The sequence below is a fragment of the Belonocnema kinseyi genome, chromosome 10 (assembly GCF_010883055.1).
Source record: "Belonocnema kinseyi isolate 2016_QV_RU_SX_M_011 chromosome 10, B_treatae_v1, whole genome shotgun sequence".
Lineage (NCBI taxonomy): Eukaryota > Metazoa > Arthropoda > Insecta > Hymenoptera > Cynipidae > Belonocnema > Belonocnema kinseyi.
In genome coordinates, this window is record NC_046666.1 from 97,729,438 (window position 1) to 97,749,843 (window position 20,406).

General features: G+C 34.7%; 1 protein-coding gene across 2 annotated transcripts in view; it reads left to right on the plus strand.

Moving 5' to 3' along the window:
- The window catches only part of LOC117181681, a 319,825-nt gene that overhangs the window by 163,836 nt on the left and 135,583 nt on the right, over positions 1 to 20,406 (plus strand). The window contains exon 1 of one of the 2 annotated variants that reach the window (XM_033374596.1): positions 2,253 to 2,271. The exons of the other annotated variant lie outside the window; for it this stretch is intronic. The gene's annotated coding sequence lies outside the window, so the exon portion shown is untranslated. Of the gene's footprint in view, positions 1 to 2,252; positions 2,272 to 20,406 lie in introns of those variants that run through there. 2 annotated transcript variants of the gene reach the window in all.

The following is a 20,406-nucleotide window of genomic DNA, read 5'->3' on the forward strand; positions in this document are numbered from 1 at the left end:
CGTCCTCGGTTTGCGGATAGAGGGACCCTGTACCGAGGGTTTCTGCTGAATATAGTTACAAAAATAAATAGGCAGTCGCGGGCAATTGTCCAGAAGTGGTCCCGAAGGAATTAACCCTCAATCGGAGGTGTGAAAACCGTGCCGAAAGCTGAATGGCACCTGAGTGAGGTGTCTAGAACGGTGACTCTTGCATACCGGGCGACCTCTCAGAGTACGCAGCCTTATCCTTGCATGTGGGGCTCTACAGGGATGGACGAACCCCTTTCTCTTGCTTCTCGTGGGAACAACAATAGCAACACCAAAAACAATTGTAGTAAGTGCAGTTCAAAACAACAGAACGCGAAGGGCTCCCGACAATGGGTCGGCCAACAATGGCGACCACTCTAGAGCTGGAGGAGCCAATGAAGATGGATTCAATTCGATAGATCGGTGGAGTCTTGGGACCTTCAGGTGGACGGAGCGACTAAATCACGACTTGCTAGAGTGATACGAAGCGAGTGTGGCCCCTGAACGGGGTTACGTGGCACGGCTGCATTCTCTGTGGGGCGAAAAACACCCAGAGCAATCGCACTCTTCGCATCAACATCTGCGAAACCATGCCGAACTACTCCAAAAAAGGGGCTATGTAAGCGGAACGCCTACTCTACGACAGCTAGAACAAGCCGGCAACAGAGAAAGAGAGGCGACCATCTGCTGACCATCACGCAGCTTATTTTTGAGAGAATACGGATACTATCTGACCCTAAAAGAAGTCTAGAGCGGAGGGAGTTGTGGGTCAGAGAAAATCAACCGTTTCTCTCTGACCTATCTCGACTCTTCCAAGACCCTCCAGTTACTGTCGACCACCCGCCCAAACCAGAGGAGGTCGAAGTATTTTGGAGAGAAGTCTACCAAGTGCAGCATCGACTAGACGAAGACTCAGAAAACCTAAATAGCTTCAAGAAGCTGTGTGATGCCCTCATATCACATGATGAAGAATGCCCACACTTCACTACCGAGGAGGTGAAAAAAGTATTAAGAGGGATCAAGAACTATTTCGCTTATGTACAAAGCAACGGGGGCAAAACGCATCAAATCTTATCTATCACGAGTACTCAATTCTGAAAGCCCAGATTAAGAAAGCACAAGAGAAAAACTTTCATGAACAGCTTTTCGATAAGAGGATGCAAGGTATCTTCCACAGAAATGTGAAGGATCAGTCAATGTCATGTGAGCTAACTTTTGCTTTCCTTAAATCACCCGGATTGAACTCTGGTACGGAGGGTTTCATTTTGACATGCCAAGACGGTGTCATTTCCACCTTAACATAACGTCGCCACATTTTGAGCCAAGACATTCCCGATAATAGCTGCAGGGCGTGCCATGCACACCCCGAGCATTTAGCTCACATACTATCTAGTTGTCTAACACACGCGGGAACGACCTACATTCAAAGGCACAATGCGGCACTAAGAGTGCTTTATTACCATCTCTGTCACTCCTACGACATTCACCTTAATATCGCTCCTCTAAATGCTCCTAGGGAAATTGAGTCAATTGTCGAGAATGGGAAGTGCCGCATATACTGGAACTTTATATTCTCGACAATTATTTCTGCTGCTCACTCGATGCCTGACATGGTTCTTCTTGACCTCGAGAAGCGAACTATGTTCGTTATCGAATTTTCGGCACCAGCTGACAAAAACATCATAGCCAAGGAGAATGAAAAGAAAGAGAGGTATCGAAACCTTATAAGGGAGTTGCAACGATTGTACCCGGAATATTCTATTAAATTAATCGCCCTTATCATCGGCGCTGTTAGAGGTGCCAAGCTTTCACTTGTTAATAGCCTGAAAAGCATCCCCGCGTGTCAACAATATGCTAAAACACTAACGGGAAAAATGCAGAAGGCGGTAGTCCTTAGGTCGCTCCGTGTTCTTAGGGTGCACGAAACTTTTGCCGGGTCGTCGTATTAATTCCTTTTTAGACTGTAACCACCCATCTCTTAGTCGTGAGACGTGGTTGTGGCTGAAATTATACCGCGATTTCGCTGGGAGCTGGTGCAATTTTTCAGATAAGCACCCGTGTGTGTATGACACAACCTTGCATTCAGTCTGAGGTTAAAAGTACGATCGTGCACAGGGATCCTGTCCACTTTTCACGGGTCCATGGAGGGGAAACATTGGCGCATCCTTCCCTAGATGATCCTTACATGTGATAATTGAGATCCGCTGCGCTGCAATACGCCATCTATTTCTTCAAAGCGGCCAGACTATGAACTTGCGAAACCAGGTACGACCTTCAAGATGCATTTTAATTTATGCTTAAAAAGCATTTTTTTAAATTATTTTGCATAGTTTAAAATGATAAGTTGATGTGAAAACTTAGGATTTATCGGAAACTAAGTGGTACATGTGGAAATTTCATCTTATATAGCGTAAAAATACGTTTTATGTTAGACTGTTTTTATCCAAAATATTATTACTTTAGTATTTTATGTATGTTTTAACACATAATATGCTTTAATTAACTGACATTGACATAAAAGTGAACTTAATAACAGTTTTAATAATTTATGCATGAAATATTTACTGTCTAAATAATTATAACCTAAAAATTAGGTTAGAATTCATGTTTCATTTCTGATCGTCTATAATTTATGTTTTTGCATATTTTGAACCAAATATTGTTCTATGTCTATTTACTAAAGCTTATTTCAGCTTATGGTCCGTTGAAACTTATATGGCCTAGTAAAATAATTCTTTTCTTGACAAAAACGATTTGGCAGGAAATGTATTTTTCCACAGAATACGATGGAAATTCTATATTCAACACTTGGCTTCCAATAAATATTTATTTTTTGACTTCACTTATTGTTTTAAACTATTAAAAATAATGGTAACATTTTTGAGGCCCAATTTAAAGTGCAGCTTAAAAATGCTACCTGCTTTCACGAGTTCACGACAGTGGTGCGCCCAAGAATTCAAATCCCAATTTAAAACAAAACTTTTACAAGTCTTTTTCAGGCCTAATCCTTCCTCCTACTCCTAATTATTTGGTTCTCTGCTTTTGAATCTTGTTTAAGAGAGCTTTTTTGTTAAAATTAATTCTTTTTAAGCGCTGAGAAAAGAGATCAATAATTCACTTAAAATGGTACAATAATATTTAAAAAGAGAATAGTTGTAAATTTAAGAAAAAAGAAACTTTATAGCATTATTCAAGTTGAATATGATTAATAATAATAAATTGCTTGAACAATTAATTTATTAACTGTGATTTATTATTTAACTCACTTTAATTGAAAATTGGACAAAAAGTGGGAAATTGCGGAAAAAACTCAAGTTTTCTAACATTATTATAAGAGAAAATTACTAAAAGTAATTTCTTCAAACATTAAGTTATCAGCATAAAGTGGTATCTTATGTACTAGAAACAATTTGCATTAAAAAATGCAAAACAATTATAGTTAGCGCCAAAAACTCGCAAACCCCATTTTTTCACTTATGGGGTTTTTTGTAACCCTAAAAATCTATTTATGGGAGGTGTTTTTTTAAAATTAATTATTCATCTGTATTATTTGGCTGATTGCGAAGAAAAATATTGAGTTTTATTTCAATTAAACTAATATTAACGATTTGAAAAAAATAAATAAACCTCTTTTTTCTTATGAGAAATACGCGTAAACTTCATGGGACTTACGTCACCTCTTAATATCGTTTTTCTTTAAAACAAAAACAATGGATTTTTTTAGTGTGGATTCAAACAAATTTCCGAGTGATGTTAATGAAAATTCGAGACAAAAAAAATTGGAACACCTTACTATGCTCACATACAATAGAAATAATTATGATAATACTGTACTGAATTATTATAAACCATTTCCATAAACAAATATTAGTGAAAGAATTATTTTTCGTAAGCTTTAAACTTACTTCTTTCATAAGACTTTAATGTTAATATAATTTCAATTCGAAAAATCATAGAAAACTTTTTATTCCAGAGGACAGAGGTGAACTTCAAATCGTAGAAACAATCTCTTGGCGACAAAATATGTTGGGTTTTAGAGAAAATTAAGCGGCTATGTACAAATTCTTTTTTTAAACAGTTATAACTTCATACTTCATTGAGATACAGTGAAACTCTTCTATAGCGCCGATATTGAGGCTGACGGTAGATGGGAACTTACTCATTTTAGCCCGCGCCGCCACCCTTTTGTTCACACCTAAGTGCTTGACTGGGTGACAACTGCATATCCCGCGCAACCCGCGCTGCTCCTATTGTACCTACCTGCGGCGCAAGCGTCAATTCTCGGAAGGGCTATAGGAGGGAGTACTATTGAAGGGTTTCACTGTATTTAAATTTTCCTTCCAGATTCCAAATCCGCCGAAAAATAACAAAATCTTGAAATCTAGAATACCCCCATTTTCAAAAAACCACCCTCTTGCGAAAAAATAAATATTCAAAACACAAAATGCACCAGATTTGGGCTTATTTTGAGCTCTGGAATGCACTAAACTAAAATTCAGGAAAACCACCGCTATATACAAAAACACCAACCCATTAGTAAAAACTCAAACCTCAATGTTAGCAGTTTTTAAGAGCCCAAATATTAGAGACTCTATTGAAACTGGAAAATTCTCCAAAAGATTATTTGTTGACAAAGTCATATCTATGTGGTAGAGAGGGGTTTATTTGAGACGTTAAGTGTTGGAGCCCAAAAATGGGAGTGGGTATTTTCGTGGAGCCCGAAAATCAGACTCCTTCGGCATTGGAGTATTCTAAAAAAGCTATTATTTTTTTGCAATTTATATTGCGACAGATTAATGAATTCTTTATGTTGTTCTAGATCAATTTACAACTTACCTAAGAAGTCTTACTCCTCACTTGGCGCAGCTTAGGCCAGGGTCGCCAAGGCTCGAGTAATTAATTTTATAAAAAACAAAATTCTTTGAGCGCCAGCTGGTTGTATACCCAACCAGCAAGGAAAATTATCAAAGAGGAACGGATACGAATAAGCAGAGAGGTTTCAATGGGAAGACCCATAATGATTTTGAAAGTTTGTAGCAAAGTTCCCGAAGCATTTATAAAAGTTGTACTCACATACTTCAACACAACAAGTTTGTCGAATCGGTCCAATATTACAAAATAATCATTTTCGTCGAATCAATCAAACAATTCCGGATAACAAACTTCGTCGAGTGACGAGCTTTCGCTCTACTCGTGGTCGAATATTTCGAGCTGCTGCGTGTGGCTCTGGCCTAGGTCTCAAGACCCCACGGTCGTCAAGCTACCCATGATTTAATGAGAAATCGGACGTATCGGCGAATTTGAATTCGAATTTAAAAATCGACCGTAAAGTCCTAAAAGGACAGCAAGATGACAATTCTCATCTTGACGCCTACAGGTGGGTCATCTACAGATACTTTAACTTAATTAATTTGACTACAATGATTCCCTGTCACAATATCTACGTGGTAGAGAGGGGTTGACATTCGACGTTAAGGGCTGGAGCCCCAAAATTCGATTGGGTATTTTCGAGGAGCCCAAAAATCAGAGGCTCTATTTACTACCACGTAGATATATCTTATCAAAAAAAATAACGTAGCTGAAATTTGCAACGTTTACAAACGAAAATAAATTTTTGTTTTTTATTTTATATAGAATTTTCGAAATCCCTAGGTGTGTAAAACTTAGTCAGCTATAAATAATTATTGGGATTAAATTAATTTTTGGTTTACCTTTCACGAAGTGCAAATAATCAACAACAAAAAATTTCGGAAATTTAATCTCAAATAATCTTTTTTAGAATTTCCCAGTGTCAATGGAGTCTGATTCTTAGGCTCCTCGAACAAACCCACTCTTTTTTTGGGCTCCAAACCTTAACGCCTAAGAACGACCCCTCTCTACTACGTAGGTATGTAATTGTAAAAAAATAATATTTTTGAGAATTTTCCAGTGTCAATCGAGTCTCTGATTTCTGGGCTCCTCGAAAATACCCACTCCGATTTTTGAGATCCAAACCTTAACGTTTAAAATCAACCCCCCTCTACCACATAGATATAACTTTTTGAAAAATAACCCGTTTGAGAATTTTCCAGTGTCAATGGAGTCTGCTTTTCAGGCTCCTCGAACATACGCTCTCCGATTTTTGGGATCCAACCCTTAACGTCTAAAATCAACCCCTCTCTACCACTTAGATATGACTTTATCAAAAAATAATTTTTTGAGAATTTTCCAGTGTCCGCGGAGTCTGATTTTTGGGCTTTTCGAAAATACCCTCTTCGATTTTTGGGATTTAACCCTTAACGTCCAAAACCAACCTCTCTCTACCACGTAGATATGACTTTGTCAAAAAATAATCTTTTAAGAATTTACCATTGTCAATCGAGTCTTTGATTTTTGGGTTCCTCGAAAATACCCTCTCCGATTTTTGGACTAAAACCCTTAACGTCTGAAATCAACCCCTCTCTACCACGTAGATATAACTTTGTGAAAAAATAACCTTTTTGAGAATTTTCCAGTGTCAATGGAGTCTAATTTTTGGGTTCCTTGAAAATACCCTCTCCAATTTTTGGGATTCAACCCTTAACGTCTCAAATTAACCCCTCTCTACCACGTAGATATGACTTTGTCCAAAAATAATCTTTTTTCGAATTTTCCTGTGTAAATGGAGTCTCTGATTTTGGGGCTCCTCGAAAATACACACTTCGAGTTTTGTCCTCCAACCCTGAAGTCTAAAATCAACCCTTCTCGACTCCGTAGATATGAAATTGTGCAAAAATAGTCTTTTTGAGGATTTTCCGGTGTCAATGTAGTCTCTGATTTTTTTGCTCCTCGAAATTACGCCCTATTATTTTTGGGCGCCATACCTTAACGTCTAAAATCAACCCCTCTCTACCAAGCAGATATGAAATTGTAAAAAAAGAAGTAAAAATAAGTCCGAAATCGCGTGCATTTTGTGTTTTTCAGATTATATTTTTTGCAAAGGGGTGGTATTTTGAAAATGCGGATAGCTTTTGGATTTTTTTTGTGCATTCGGGAGCTGAAAATAAGCAAAAAATTCTGGTGTTCTTTGTTATTCGCGAATTCGAGTTGTTATATAGGGGGTAGTTTTATTTTTAGTAACACTGGTTTTTGGAAATTTGTTGCTGTTGCGTTTAAGAGCCCAAAAAGAGCCTAAGATTCTGACTTATTTGATTTTTTAAATTTTAATCTATATATAGTGTGGATGCTGGCTTGATGCAAGCCAGCACCTCCTATCGAAATTTGGATTTTCATCGAAAGTAGTGGAACTTAAAAAGCGAAAATACAGGCCAAAAAGCCCCGAAAAAAGGTCAAAATTCTTATGCAAAGAAATTTTTGAATTTCTCTTGTGGAGGTCCTAGTTGGATAGACCTAGATAGATTTCTACAGCTAACTCGGTCGTCTGGCTCTGAACGCCGAAAATATTCAGAACACTTAATTACTAAATTATATTGAAATTAATGAAGGTCTACAATTATTATATTTATTATGTTAAAATTAATTAATTTCTTATACGGTTTCTTTAAAAAAGAGAAATTTTCGAGATGCTATTTAAATAAAAAATTTTTTAAATGCTTTTCTTACTTTATATTTTCAGTGAAATTTAAAAAACTCTTTTTTCAAACTGAATTTAAAATTTAAATGAAATGAAGATAAATTTAGAAATTGAACAAAATTTAGCTTAATTCAAAATTGATTTAAATTAAAAAAATAAATAAAGTTTAGTTAAATTAAATTAACTCTTCGTTTGGTTTCTTGTAAAAGAGAAATTTTTTAGTGAAAATTTTGAAAATTTTTCAAATTATTTTTAAAAACTGAATTTAAGATTTAAATAAATTTAGATAATCTTAAAAAGTAAACACAATTTAGTTAAATTTAAAATTTAAGTAAATTTAAGTTAAATTTAAATTGTGTGTCGTCGTTGTCGTATGTATACCGAATAACTTTTGAAAGACTTACTGAATTGGATTATGCGGCGGCATAAAATTATAAGGACCAGAAAGAAAGATCTAGTTCAGTAACCAGGTATAATTAGAATGAAAATTTAAAAATTTGAGCGTTCTCAACATTTTTGAGACCATTTTTTCAAGATTTAAAAGTTCTATGTACTACTATTTGTAGTACTAGAAAACTTAATGAATTTATCCATATGACTTTTTTCGACAGTAAGAAAATTGTCAGAGATATAACTTATAACAATTTCAAAATACAAAGAAACAAACGAAAATTAACATGTTAAGTCAAAACAAGCACAATATAAAAAAAGAAAAGAGAAAAAATGTTACTTTTTGAAAGTTCTACAATATATCATGAAACTGTTCAAGCTTTGAAAAAATGAATAGACAAAAGTTGCTTACCGAAAAGGTAGAAATCTTTCATCATAAATAACAATAAAATCAAAAATAAAAAACTTAAATGTTGTGAAAAACGGGAGAGGGGCGAAAAAATTAATAGTTAATAAATGTTCACCCTTAAAGGACCAACAAATTTGTTATCAATACTTTTTATATAGGATGAGTAAATTTCCTTTCAATTGTAAAAAATAAGATGAAAAATAAAAAAATTAAATTTTTGGAAAAACGATACAAGAGAAGAAAGAAATAAGAAAACAAAAGCTGCTATACCAAAAAAGATCTGCAAATTTTGTCATAAACTCTTGTTATAAAAATATATCGGAAATGAAGAAATAACTCTGGGAAAAAGACACAAGTTCGAATAAAATGTTTAATACCAAATTTTATTTATAGGATGCGCACTTTTTTATAGTTATAATACAAGACGATGAGAATAAGTATGTTTTAATGCCAATACATATTATGAATTATAGTAATATAAATTTATTGAGATAATTTTTCAGGGTAACTGACAAAAAGAATTAGTGCAAAATACGGTTCAAATATTCAAGTAATCATAAAAATTAAAATTTGTGCATTATTTTGCAATACCTAAATAGGCAGTACCAGGTCGAGGTGAATAAATACAATATACATTTTATATAATAGTGTTGAATATAATACAGAAAAGTTCACATTCTGGACCAATTCGAGTTTGAAACACGAATTATGGAAAATTCGCGAGCCACAAACGCATTTTGATTTTTAAACAAGAAAATGAATGATATTTTTATTAAAAATATAATTTTTTACTCATATTCTTATTTTTTTGAATATATAAAAATTTTAAACAAAATTATTTAAATTAATAGAAAATAAATAATAAATTATAAACAGTTTAAGAAGTACGATTAAAAAATCTACGCGTCCTATTTAAAAATGATGAATAAATATCGTAGATTGTAGATATCTGTATATCTTATTTGGATGTATAACTGTATAATCTTGTAGGTCGCTCAAAAAGCAACTTTTTTGCTTCACTTTTTTCATGTCGTGCGTTGTTTAGCCTAAACTTTTATTTTCGTCTGTTTTTTTAATTGTGTAAATGCTGTAACTCCGATAATTTTTTTATCGAAAAAAGCCATTGGATTGCAATACTTTTTTTTGCAGCGTTAAAATTTTTTTTAAATGTCATTAACTTCTGCTGAAGTTGACTTCAAGCGCATCCATAATAGCTCAAGTAGATTGCTGCGCGCGAAGTGTAAGAATAAAATTCTCTCTCATTTGCATCGCAGCGTTGTCCAATGATGGCAGAATTGCATTGCGTTTTGTGTAATGCATCAAATCCCTAGAAATTTCAACCAATCGCAGTGTTTCTCTGAATAGCTAGGAGAATAAGATTGTTTGAAATGTCTAGTGAATTGACGCATTACGCAAAATGAAGCGCAATTCGGCAATCATGGAATGCCACCCTTAAAGTTACCGACGGAGCGGTTATTAATTGCTACTAAAAGAAGATGCATTTAAAGTCACCTTTGGCCCATGTAAATGACAGTTATTTTATTTTTTAAAGTTTTTAGCTCTGCAAGAAAAAGTAGTGCGATTACTTCGTGAGTTTTTAATGCAGATTTTAACTTAGAATCCGATTTTCAACCATTTAAAAGTTGATCTTGCTGTTTTTTCTTTTTTAGTTTTGAGGAATGAACCGAAGGGGGACTCAGTGTGGTCTTTAAGGTTACTTTGTAGAGGTTCCTTTCGGTTCCTTCGGTATGTTAGGGTGAAATTGCGCGCCCTGAAAAGATTAACAAATTTTTCATTAATCACTTTATGACAGGAAGCGTAGTTTTTGTTTTTAGTCGTAAAAAACATTAAAATCGGAAAAATTGAAGTTTTGGACAAGCGACACAAGTTACAAAAAAATAATCAGATTAAATTTCCTCTTGCAATAAATAGAGAAAACTCATTCAAATTTGTTATGAATAATTTTTAATATGACACGCAGTTTTTTTTAATCGTAAAAAATAACATTCAAAATTTTTTTAATTATTTTTTTCGAAAAACGACACGAGGTACGCACTAAAACTATTAGACTAGAGTCGTTCACCCCAAAAAATTCTATAAGTTGGTTATTCATCTGCAAGTTTGTTATAAATTTTTTTATAAAAATATAGAGTGATAGAAATTTAGTTACGTAATACGGTAAAATCGATATTACAATTTAGTCTAATCTTTTAGGATTTAGTAAAATCGGGTGTGTACATCAAAACGTAATATAGTAACTACTAATGATGTATGAAAACTGTATTTTGGAAAATGAATATAAGTTCTATAAAACTTGTAAAAAAATTGTGATTTTTAAAATTCACTATATTAAATCCAAGCAGGAAAGAAAAAATTTTAATATTGGAAAGATTGGAATCATTTTGCACGTTTTGAAAGAGAGGTTTCTGAAATTTTCTAAAGTTTATACTGAAAATTATGAGTCATTCGAAAAAACTGTGACAGGCGAAAATATGAAAAGGACAAGTGCGTAAAATCCGTCGTGAATTTCCGTCAACTCACACGGCACAATTATATTAAATAAATACGCACATTGTTATTATTAGTATTTGTATACATAACACTGTAGAACAGACATTCGCTGAGGTAACCAACTTAACCTTTACTTATAAACATAGAAGATCCCTTGTATACTAAGTGGTGTAAGTTTTTGAAATTGTGAGAAACGGCATGGTGCTTAATAACTCGACTCAGAAACATTCAAAACTGAAAGTAAAAACTGGAAAATCTTCTGTTTTAGTAAGGTCAAAACTGGGATTGAATTAAATTCCAAAATATCTGTAGGTTTTTCGTTGTTTTTTTCAAGCACACGCATTAATACATGAATCTTGATTAGTTTAGCGGGAAACGCGAAGTCCTCCGATGCACATCGTGAGCGCTTGACTATGAGGCACGATCGGCGGATTCGGGTAACCTCGGGAGATTCTCGGAACTATTCGGTTTTTTTGATATAGTGATTTGCAATTTCCTCAACTGAAGCTTACAATATCTGTAAGCGTCTATTACAGAAAATAAAAATATCTCTTTTTTCACTTTCTTATTGACTATATTGTAACGGTACTTTTTCAATCTAAAATAAAATTGAGTGGTCTCTCTAAATAGCGCACTATGGACCCTTATAAAATGAATGAGGTTAAAAGAAATAGGTAACTTTAAATAACATTTAAAGAAATAATTTATATCTATAATACAACTGTAATTTTTGGGCGCCAGTCCTTGCATGGGACAGAGGTAAATCCCCCTAACCGAGCTGTGAGAAAAGATAAAGGTAGCCGGAACCTACGTTCCGAAAGGGATAGGTAAACTTACTGAACGATTGGATGTTTCAGGACGAAAGATAAAAGAGAATCCCACCAACTTTAGTCAAAAAGATATACCCCATTTTCAAACGAACAATAGACCAAAATAATAAAAGGCAGAAGTAATAAGATAACCCAAAATGAACAAAGGTAAACCGAAACAAAACAAAACAAACTAATTAGGGTCGATAAAACTAAGTAGCTCAGTCTAACAATAAAATATGGTAGAGGGGGAGGGGGGTTACGTAATTACAAAGCTCACATAATTAATTAAAATATTTGACAAGAATTTATTCCATATTTCAGAAAAGTTAACATCAGATATACCACAGAAGTAAAAGAAAAGAATAAAAACAACAATTACGTGAAATTTCACAAGTGATAGCATATCAATTATCTTTGAAGGACCAAATATAAGAAATACCCGATTACAGGACATGATCCATTGAAGCAACATTTCTGAGATGGCACAATATTAAAAACGGTATACAGAAATCACAAAAAAGGATAAGATTAGCTCGCATAAAAAACTCTATTTCAACGGATAAATTAATGACAGGTTCGTGATTAGCAATTATAAAATAGATGCGATAGTAAAAGAAGGCACACATTAAAAAAAAGGTATATAGAATATAACAAAATTATTGCGCAAAGTAGGGGGTATTATAAAAGGAACATAGCGGAACCGGAGGCACTATAAATAATGTAGCAAGGTTAAAGTTTTTTGAAAGCCAATGCAAAGGGGGTCAAAATACATGAGCAAAATTGCGAGGTCGAGAAGATGTATGATATTATAAGGTCGGTAACATTAAAAAAGGTAATAAATGACTAAAAAAAATAAATGAAATTATTCTTGAAGACAACATAAATGGTTTAAAAAACGATATAAATGGTATTGCGGGATCGGCAGCATTCCAAAAGATAATAAGAGTTTAAATTATTCTTAAAGGCATTACAAGTTATTTAGAAATAATTTAAACGGTAATGTAGGATCGAAAACATTCAAAAGGAATCGGTAATTTCAAGGGAGTCGGTGATTTCGGAGGATAATTAAAAAAAATCACTAAAAGATATGGGGTAATTTTAAGAGAGTATGTAATGAAAGATAATCAGTATTTTTTTGTAAATCGATAAATATATGGGGATCGGTAATTTTGGAAAGGTTTACAATTTCAGAAAAATCACAAACATGATAGAAAGAATTTCAGGTCAGTCATAAAATTCGAGAGTAGGTAAATTAAAGAGAATCGGTAATTTTTTGTAATTCGATATATGGGGATCGATAATTTCTTGAGAAACACAAACACGATAAAAGAATTACAGGGGTATTACTAAAATTCGAGAGTAAGTTAAACAAAGGGAATCGTTAATTTTTTTTGTAAATCGATACATGGGGATCGGTAATTTCAGGGAAGTCACAAGATTCACATGGCATTATCACTGACTCGAAAACTGACACAAGTAATTCTGGCATTTCGGCACGCCAGATTATTTTTTAATTTTTATGGACACATATTTATATAATTGCGAAATATAAAAAAACACCAATAAAACTATAATGTCGATTAGTATAAATCGTAAAAAGTTTCGATTTAACTAAGGAGTATTAAAATTATATAGACGCAATTCTAAAAGAACCAATAATATAAAGACTTGGCTAAACCACAAAAGGAAATCAGATCCTACTTTGAATGCGTTAGGAAGAATCGGCAGCCGCACGTCGTGTTTATACGTTGAATTTACAGACGCTAAGAAAAATTTTTCGCGCTTACCGGTGTATTAATTAAACGGGAGCAATCATATGGCCAGGGGAAGGGCTGGTACGCACGAACTTAATTTCTATAATTTGCAACGATCAGGAGAAAGACAGCCGATGAGGTTCGTTTCTGATTAGTCCATCTTATCGCCCTGTCCTTTCTTCTTTAGTCCTTATCAGCCGCCGTTGGGGAAGAGAGAGATTCCGAACTCTTTCACACGAGAGGGGGTGCGAGGTAAGAATCGTCCCATGCATACTTTTCTGGGCTGGATATGTTCTGGTATCGATGTGGAGAAAGAGGAGCCCCTTTTCTCCATACTGCAGATGTGGAGTGGACTCTTCGATGCTCCTGATAAAAGAGAAAACAAAACGGCATATAAAGCCAAGAAATGCCTGTCCACAACAGAAACATTTACAAAAATAATATTATTTAGGCGAAGTTACCCATTCCCTTGTAGAATTTCCTTGTAACCGCCTCGGTAGATCCTCACCAGGAATGTGCCTTGGATCTCAGAAGACCAACAGAAATAACTCGCTCTATCCTTACGGGTAGAATTATCGTATCTACCCTGGATGTCAGAGGGATACTCCTTAACAAAAATAAACAATCAACTCTATCCTTAATGGCCAAATGATCTATTCTACTTGGTTGTGAAAGTGATGTGCGGAATTAAGAAATTTAACAGAACAAAAGAATTAAAACAACCCTAAATTCCTCAAATTAAGCTTAAAATTAATGCCATAGATGAACACAATAGTAAAATAAAACATAGCATAAAATCAATGAAAAAAGGCAGGAGTGCCTAATTTTATACTCTCCGTGTGAACATGAAGGCATTTTATTTCAGAAAATTTACATAAACTTGAATTTGTGAGTTGCATAAAATCTGCAACGTCACAATATTCATTTCTAGAATATTTTTATTAAATTATGTACCTCAAAATATTAATTTATGTAATTGCTTAAATATTATTTAATAATATCATTATCGATTCTCAATTTTTCATATTCTAATTGTAGGGTTTCCTGACTACGTAACAATAAATTTTATATTTACACGATTTCTCCAAATCGTAATCGACTATATTAATTATAATTAACCATTCTTTTAGTCACTTCCCAGGATGAAATTTTTATGTTTTAATATTATTACTGTAGTTCTTTTTATCTTTAAATTTTCAATAAAATACGCTTTTATCACGATATTTAGATAGGAGTTCAAAATGTAGAAAAAATAGAACCTCATTTTTTTAAGCTGTTATCGTAAGAAAAAACCAACTAAATGTTATACGTACTCTATTTCGGCATGTTTTATTAACATTTCTAGCCCACGCTTCTTCATATTTTGTTCGTTTCCTCCCTCTAAACGAACCTTGGGATACACTTTCCATTACAGTAATTTGAAAATTAGTTTAGATAATAATTTTATTATTATAAACTATAAATTTAGTTCTCACTAAAGCTAAAACTCGCAATTCGTATACGAAGTGTACATTTCCATAGTCAGAATAGAAATGATCTATTTTGTCTTTGCAGAAAACTGCAATGTTTTGGCTTCTTTTGGGATTAAGAAGGCTGAAGGACGTTTGACGGTCATCTAATGTTTGAATAATCCACCTTTGAGTTCGTTGTATCGCCGTATAGGGAAAGACATCCCGACTCGGCATAATACACGCATGAAGATCAGTCGCTCGCTCAAAGTTTAGCGTTCACAGTTTTTTACCTATTAATTTATTTGAAAAAAGCCTCTGCAGAAAACTTCTTTGTACCTTTCTGAACAACTTCTTCGCAGTAAGTTTTTGTTTGCTCAAACTTTCCTCAATAAACGAAACACTCAAACGTTTTGTGGAACGAAATATGCAATAGCTCTGAAAATAATTTTTTACATTGTTATAAATAAAGTTGAAAAGTTTTATAGCTAATTGTCATAACAAGGATATTATAAGGAATACTTCCTCTCATTTTTATAAAGAAATTCGAAAAACTGTGGATTTGAGCACGAGTGGAAGACAAAAATCTAATTGAAAATCGACTTTTGAAAAAACTCGTTTTTTGCAATTTGTTAAAAAACGAAAAAAGATACGATTTTCTTGTAAGGAAAAAAAAGATGCGGAATGTAATTATCTACGATAATATATGTTTTAAAATTCAAAATTTCCAATTTGAATTTCAGTCGTCAAGGGTCAACTCCGCCGCGCTAGAAAAATGTACGTCTTGTTCTTGAATGGGGACACTCAATTGTAACAAGTTAAAGAATTATTGTTCGGAAAAATATTTCGGATAATAGAAACTTAAAGGCATATTTTGATGACAGTTTGAGGTTATCTTTCGTCTGTACTCTGTTCCTTCCAATACATTATTTATCGCATTATTGATGTGAACATTCATAGGGGTGTTTTCCCGCTCTCCACTAGATTTTGGAAAAGGGTAGAGTTTTGACCAGCATTATGTCTGAAACCAGCCACAGAGATTCCTTTTCGCCCTCCATGAGATATTGCAAAGGGGTACCCAGCCGATGAAAATGCACTGAAAAGGTAATGAAATCTAGTCTGTGAGGTATTTGAAAATGTGTGTTAGTAGTGTATACTATAGTGTTAGTGAAAATATTTGTACCTATGCCAATATGACTAGACTACCAAGTAGACCAGCTAAACGTTAAAATTCTTTATAAAATCTGTTATATTAATAAAAAATGTTCATCTAAAAAGTTGTTTTGTATGCTAAAAAAGGAATTTTTAATCAAATACATGAACTTTGCGCAAAAGAAATTTATTTTCCACCAAGACTAATTCTCTATACAAAAAATTAATCTTTAACTATAGTTAAATTTCCGACAAAAAAAAAATAATTTTCTACCAAGAACGACGAGTATTCAATGAAATATGTACAACAATTTTCAACTAAAAAATATCACTTTTCAACAAAACAGAGAATAGTTAAATTTGTAGTTAAAAAATTAATTTTTGAACAAAAACAAAAAGAATTTTCTAAAAAATAGTTTAATTTTCAAAAAACAAATTTTTCAACTAAATTGATGAATCATCAACAAAAAAACAAAATTTTGAACAAAGTAGTTCCACTTTCAACCAGAAACGATGGAAAAATCGTTAAAATTCTCTGAAATTGCTTTAAATTTTTGAAATTAATTAAAAATTCTTTGGAATGGTTTAAAATACTCTCGAATATTTCGGAACCTTCAAAGTCATTTGAAACACCTTGACATATCTGTTAAAGATTTTTAAAGTACTTTGGAATTTTTTTAAACTACTCTGCTAAAATTGTTAAAATTCTTGGAAATCCTCTTAAATTATAAAAATGAATTGAAAATTCATTGACATCTTTTTAAGCATCCTCAAATATTTAAAATCCTTCAAAATCTTTTGAAATCCCTTGAAAATTCCTGGAAAATTAAAAAAAACTCTCAATTATTGCAAATCTTTTACCATCTCATACTACAATTTCGAAATCAATTGAAAATTCCTTTGAATCTATGAAAATATCCTAAAATATGTCAAATCTTTCAGAAGCTCAAATTGAATTACCGTAATCAATTGAAAATTCCTTGAAATCTTTTGAAACATCCTCAAATATTTCAAATCCGTAAAAATCTTTTGAAATCTCTTTAAATTTTTTAAAGGTTTAGATTGAAATTTAGAAATCTGAAAAATTTCAAAACGTTAAACATTGAAATATTTGTAGGTTAGAGTTTTGAAAATGGGATTAATAAAATTTCAAAGCTTGCGACATTTAATTTTTAAACATTTTCAACTACTAAATATGAATAAACTTGGAAGTTTATTTACAAAAAATTAGTAATCATAAATAAATTGAAAGTGTTCAGAATTTAAAAGTATGTTAAAAAAATGTATATTATTTTATAGTTATATAGATAGATAGATAAACGTTTATTTTTCGGCCTTCTGGCCTTAAAAAATTGACTTGCTTACACTTCCATTTTTTTTACAAAATTTTCTTACAACTATTTCTTACAAAGTACCATCCAGCCACACCTTATAGATAATCCGCTCGTTTATATAGCCTAAACTTCCCCGCTGCCTTTCGCCTCGCACGCATTACGCTCTTTTATCGCTATGCCTCGCATTACCAGCCTCTGTCTCCGCGGCTAACACCTAATACTTAACTACTATTTACAATATCTACATTTTTCTTACATCTACTTCCTCTCCTATTTACAATCTTTGCTTCTCCATTCCTCTTCCTCCTTCCTTCTCTTTTTCTCCATCTTACCCAACACCCCCTTCACCCATGCTACTGCCCTTTTGTGCCCCCTTTCTTGCAACAATACCTCCATGCTTATCTCACTCCTTTCCACCTCTTCACACTCCTCCAACCAGTACTCAACTTTTGCATCCTCTTTCCCGCACAGTTCACACATTCTCTTCTCTCTAGAGAGAGAGAACCTATTATAACCTTCCGTGCAAACGCATCTTATTCTCGCTATAAGTCTCTGACTACCTTGCTCTCATTTCTTACACAAATATTGCGCTCTCTCCCTTGACATAATCCACACATAGTTCCCGTTAAATCTTGACTCTCTTATCCACTCCTTCTGCCTTCTCTTTCTCCATGCCATTCTTTTGAACTAACTCATATACCTTCATTTCTTCCCCGTATCTCCTGCCAACTTCATCCGTCTGCAATCCATTCGTTCTACAATACAATATTTACACGCTCGACTCCCTGTTATGATCCCTAAACTCGTTCTTCCTGTCTCCCTCCTGACAATATAGTTCGGCGTATTCCTTGCCAACCCCAGTGTTTACTTCACATACCTCTCCTGTATTCTATTTTCCTCCTCACTTACCTTCCAACCCCACACCTCTGCTCCGTAAAATAAAACACTCATCACTAGCGAATCACACAATTTCATTCTCCTTACAAAATCATCTGCGAACAACCTCTCCCCCAGCCCCCACACCTGCCTCATCACCACATTTGCCCTTCTCACCCTCTCTTTTCTATGACCATCCACTTTCCCATTCCTTCGAAACAGGAAGCCTAAGTACGCAAACTCTTTCACCTCCTGTGCCGCTTTTCCCTTCCACTGACACTCCCCTCCCCTATCTCTCCCACCTACCTTTCTGAATACCATAGCCCTCTACTTGTCCGCATTTAACTCCAGCCAATTTTTGTCCAAGTATCTTCTCAATCTCTTCATCATCTCCTTTAAAGCCTCTTTGCTCTTTGCCTCCCTCCACTCTCTTGGTAATCCCTTACCCACCATACTTTTTTCACTATCCTCTTCAGCCTCTGCCTTAATTCTTGTGTGCCAAACAGCCACGCTTCGTCCCCTACCCCGTCCATCCCTGCTACCTTAGATTTTCTCAATTTCCATACCTGCTTCTCTATCACATCATCGTTCAGCTCCTCGCCATCTACCTCCCTCGTTCTTCTAATCCCCTCATCTCCCATTCGTGTATCTGAGCCCTGAAATGAATCCTTCAAAAATTTCATCCATTCGTCGCACCCTATCTTCTCACTTATCCCCACCTACGTTTCCTTAACCTATTAATTATCTTTCACACGTCCCCTTCTGTCTTAACACTTCTCAACTCCTCTTCCAGCTCTTTTTCTGTTTCCTGCTCTTTCTTCTTATACATCGCCCTAAACTCCTTCCTCAATTCTACGCACTGCTCCCTTTTCGCGGTTCCTTCCTTCCACATCCTGTACTTCTTGTTCACCCTTCTCTTCACCATTTTACATTCCCTATCCCACCACGGCTTCACTATTCCTTTCTTCTTCTTCCTAAATATCTTCTTTTGTACACAACCTTTCACTTTCTCTGGTAGATCCTCCCATATCACGTCCACCCTTGCATATTCATAATCACATAGTGTATCACCGATACACCCCTCTTACTCACATACGTGTTTTCTCCCAATTCGTCCCATTTTACCATACCATTCGCCACCGCCCACCATCTATCCTCCATCCAGTCTCTTAGAATCTCCCCCTCTTTATTTATTATCTTATCCTTCAATTTTCTTGCAAAACTCTCCCCTTCCCGGTACAGGCCCCCTTCCCGCCCAATTCTCGCATTACATCGACCCTCCTATCTTTACAACCCTCATTTTCAAGCCCTCCCCCTCTTCCTCTTCATATACTTCTTCCTCTAATCCATCCCTAGCCCCAGTTATAGCTCCTGAATATACCTCCAGAAATCCTCATCTTTCTCCTTTACCCCAGCTACGTTCCAGTACAACACTTTTAACACTCTTCCACCCTGATTTACTCCCATCCCCTATTTCCCTTGAAATAAATTCCCCTGCACATCCTTTAATACCTCCTTCTCCTCGTCCTATACCCACATTTTCTCGTCTATTTTCATTTTTTGATATCCTACCTTCGCCGCTCTCCCTTCGCTCCTCTCCTTCCTAGCCCTGTCATTTAGCATTCTCTGAACATCCCTTTTCTTCCTCATCAAATCTTGATCGATAAAAACCTTACTGTCCTTTATCCTATTTTTGTTACGTATCACCCCTAATTTTTCTTCGCAGCTCTCCAATTCCACCACCGCCACTTCATTCTCCTTTCTCCTCTCCATCCTAACTTTCTCTACCTTGCTTTAAACCATCCTATACTCTGTAGCAGCATTTCCACCCTCTTCCTTTCTTCCCTGCTCTTTAGCTTCTATCCTCTTATCATTATAGGATTTCTCCTATCTGCCTTCTCTCTTCTCTCCATTCTCAACTCAATTGCCCTTATCCTTTTCCTATCTGCTCTCTCCTCCTTTTCATTCCTACGCTCTCCCACTTTCTCTTCTATCATGATCTCCACTTTCTCCCAAATACCTTGCTTCTCGTCCTCCCCCATGTCAACTGCTTCTATTCCCCACCTGTCCTCCGCCTTCTCCAGCCTTTTTTTCGCCCTTTTCTTCCACACCCTAATATCTTCTTCCATCTCCTTTATTTTATCCTCTTTTCCTTCCTTTCC